Below are 4,165 nucleotides of genomic sequence, written 5' to 3'. Positions count from 1 at the left end.
ACAAATACTTGAGAAACCTTGTTAATTAGAAACAAAACAGCACCTCCCACATTCATTTTGCCTCTCCGTGTCATCTCTGACAGTTACGAGAGACAAGTATGTTCCCCCTCATTACTGGCACCGTTCAAGCAGGAAAGCCCAAAAAGAAGAAAATATGCACAAACGCAAGGACAAGGAAATGAGTTACCCAGGGTCCCGGGCTAACACGGACAATGGTTTCATCTCACGGAGACAGGAAACACCCAACGTCATTCTAGTTTTTCATATTATTGAGAATTTGGAGTCCCAAATAGCTTTCCTATGTCATTTCTTCAGGAACTGATTTAATATCCTTGTTTCTGATTTGAAAGAGATGAGAGAGAGAGAGAGAAATAGAGAGACACTACATTTTTCTTTTTTAAATTCAAAAGGAACGCTAGCCGGGAAAGACTAGTTGATTGGAATGAATTGTTCAAGCCCTTGATGAAGATGCTAACACATCTTTAACAATTCTGAAGCCTTCTTTGTGCACTCGGCATAGGGCTGTCCCACTCTCATCCTCCTGGCATATGCATAAATTCTAGCCTCCCGATGGCTCCCTTTTTTCAGTCTTCTAGTTAGATTCCTGCTTGAAAGGCAGGAAAGCTGCTGGCAAATGCATCTGATGCACAAGTGTACCATGAGACGAAAGCGCTATGGATATAGAACTGTTATCACACCTCATAGTCTCATTTTCACTTGCTGCACAGCTACACACTCTTGGCTTCCTGACAATCCACTTATTACAGTGTGGAAATGTCTAGGTCCAAAGTCAGGCTCACATCTTGATCTGCTTGTGGAGATTGTTTTTCTTCCCCCTCTCTGTGCTTCTTTGGTTTGACCTATTTTAATTGAAGAGGCAGAATCTTTTGACTTCTGATTTCTGCATTCCCCTCATTTTTTGGTTGTTGATAAATGGAAGCACTACAGCAAGGCTGCCTGGAAACGTGTTGTTGAAGAGAAAAACCTGCTGGCTGGGAGACACACAGAGGCAGGTCTGCCTCAGACATCTGTCTAGAGATCAAAGTATGGCAGCCCACAGCAGCCAAGCCGGAGCCGCCGTCATTCATCTGCTACTGCGTACGCAGTGTTTCTTTTTAATCAATCCTTCCCCCTGCTGTTTCCATCTTGATACACTCCTCAACCATTCTAATCTTTGCAGGCATGGCAGGGGCATAAGTCATGAACGTGGTAGCCTCCTGACCAGCTTACTGTACTCATAGGTGTTGCGGGAGATGGTTTGAGAAGTCGCTCAGTAATAGCTGGTGCTAATGTACAGAAAGTTCTTACAATTACAGAGTTCCATTTCATACAGAATCTCATTTGACTGTTGCAGGATCCTTCCCAGTAATGATGCTATTAAGGTGCCATTATTATCCTCACTGTAAAGATAGGGAGATATGCTTAGATCAGTCACCCCACTAGTGAAGCCAGGACTGGGAGTCCAGCCTCTTGTGGCTACCTTCTCTTAAACATTCCATCCTACTTCATCTCGAGTACTGATTCGTCACCTTTCTGAGGCCATCAATGCCTGTAAAATCTCACTCAAAATGTGAACATTTCCTAAGAAATACATACATTCTACACATGATATTTTCATGCAAGGTTAAGGGATTTATGATAACTGTTCCCTCAATGAGACAATAACCATAATTTGGGATGGGAAAATGGGAAATGGATTGGACAACCCAGGCCACCAATGAAGCCTATGAGAGCAGGAGAACTACGCTAAACTAAGCTACTCTCTGTGCACTTCAGAGTGATTATGGCCATGCAATGGTTACTACAGAGTGATTATGGCCATGCAATGGTTACTTTTATTGGGTACTTAGTGCTGTCAAGTGTTTTCCCAACTGCTTTCTAGGGATTGTTTTATTTCATGCACATTGTAACTCTTTAAGTTAGGTGCTTTAAGTATCTATTTCCCAAACAGGAACTGAGGTTTAATCTATGTGACCAAAGTCACATGACCATTTTGATTCTTGGTGATTGGGCTGGGATTGGAACCCAAGAAGGTTATCTTTAAACCTTCTCCTGTGGGAAGTTATGATGTGGAGCTAACCACCTGAGTTTTGCTGCACTCGCTTCATTATGATTTTAATGCTGAGTGCTGGGCGGTGAGCTCTCCACCAGCCTCTAGCAGATGACACCTTTATTGCGGGCTCTGTGTTCTCCACTTTGCCTAAGAAGAGCTTCTTGAAATATTGCATTATTTTACTTTGCATGGTTTTCAATTTACTGCGCCTAATGCTGTCCTTCCTTTGCATTGGTATTGCTTTTATGGTGCTAATCAATTGTATTTTATGACTGGATTAAGTTGTCTTCTTAACTTAAATTGCAAGTCCTTTGGGTGGGATCCACATCTTCGTACACAGCTTATATTCCACAGTAGTGCTTTTCAGACTATACTACGTACATTAGTCACTCGGGGATCTTGTAAAGTACAGGTTCTGATTTAGTAGGTCTGGGGAGAGGCCTGGGATTCCTGTTAAGCTTCCTGGTGAAGCCGGAGCTGCTTGTCCATGGATTTGAGTAGCAAAATTCTACAGCACAGAATGCTCGTTGTTAACATAGGAAGACAGCAAAGAACACGTGAGGGGGGGCTACTTGTGTGCCATCACCAGGCTTATTTAGTTGACAAACATTTATTGAACTAAGAATAGGTTCTCTCATGATCCTAATTCAAGGATGACGGCATGAATAATCTTCTTTCCACTGTCTCGATAGAGTAAGGACATTCATCTATAAACAGCTGGGAGCCAGTGTGGTATACTGGAAGAAAAATGGTTTGAAGTCGGACAGACTTGTGGTTTAATTCCTTTGACCATGATTTCATAGCCTGGTGGCATTTGTTTATTCCTGAGTTAGTCTACACCTTCACAGTGCCACACGTTGGGTTAAACACTGGGGGTATAAGGGGCTTAGAGGCTTATTCTCAACCCCAGTGGAAACACAACCAGTGAATCAAGGCCTGAGGCTGACTGTGGTGAGTGCTGTGATAGAGGAACAGGCAGGCTGTTTAGAAGGATATGGAACAGCATCCAACTCAAATTTTGGAGTAAGGAAGGGTTTGGAGTCTGAGTTGGTTGAACAGAGGGCAAGAGGGGACATGACAATTAAGTGGATGGTGGAGGCTGGTTTTAGGGATTGGGTCCTCAGTTTAGGGTATGATGGCTGTGAGTTATTAAGTTCCTTAACTCTTAAAGCTTCAGTTTCCTTGTCTGCAAGAATAGTAGTACTCATTGTAGCCCCTTCATGGGGATTCCATGAACCAACGACATTGAGTACCTGGCAAAATATGTAGCATATAGGAGAATTCCTCAAACAGAGGGGTGGGTAGAACATGATGTAAGCATGATGGAGTTTTTAACATAGTTAAAGCTTGCATGTGCTGGTCTGAAATTGGTTTCATCTGGCTGGCATAAAGAGCAAGAGCAAAAAAAGCCAGTAAGGGGTTGGAAAGAATCCCCTTGGAAGTCTTTTTGTTCTAAGATTAAGGTGATTGAGCAGAAACATAGGAGGATAGGGACTGTGATGGGGTGAGAGGGTGATATGGGAGCTTTGAGAGAATAAACAAGACTGCGTATGATTTTGATCAGCCTCAGTTTCCCCATCCATGATATGTCAGTTTTTTCTAAATTTAGATCGAGCCCCTCCCTGTAAAGCTAGGAGGCTTCAGGGACCTAAGGATTCAGCTTCCCTCCTTGGCTTCATTATTCTGACCAGGTATCTGATCCTTCTCTTTCTTCTGTTTAGTCTGAATTTCTGATTTTTGTTGCTTAACTCCCAGATGCGTCACCTCTGGCCACTTGCATGAGGTCTTGTGTTAGCAAAGCTTACACTTGAAATATTGTGGGTGCTCAATAAGTCTCTATGAATGTTAAATGGATGAAGAGTGGATATTTAATAAGTTCTCATAGAAAAAGTGATATTTGTCTATTCTGTCTTCACTGACCTTCCTTAATTTGACCATTACTTGAATTTATGCTCTTTATTTGGCCATCTCTAATTCAACTAGACTCACACATGGTCCTATTCTGAAGGATTTCCCCCCCTAATTCTAACACCAAACTTTTTTTTTTCCCTCAATGGAGTATATTATTATTTAGTAATTGCTAAGACGTTGAACATTGCAAAAAAAAAAAAA

Source organism: Otolemur garnettii, unplaced genomic scaffold (genome assembly GCF_000181295.1).
Source record: "Otolemur garnettii isolate 467f Iridium unplaced genomic scaffold, OtoGar3 scaffold00040, whole genome shotgun sequence".
In the NCBI taxonomy this organism is placed as follows: domain Eukaryota; kingdom Metazoa; phylum Chordata; class Mammalia; order Primates; family Galagidae; genus Otolemur; species Otolemur garnettii.
Note: the sequence above shows the minus strand (reverse complement) of the source record.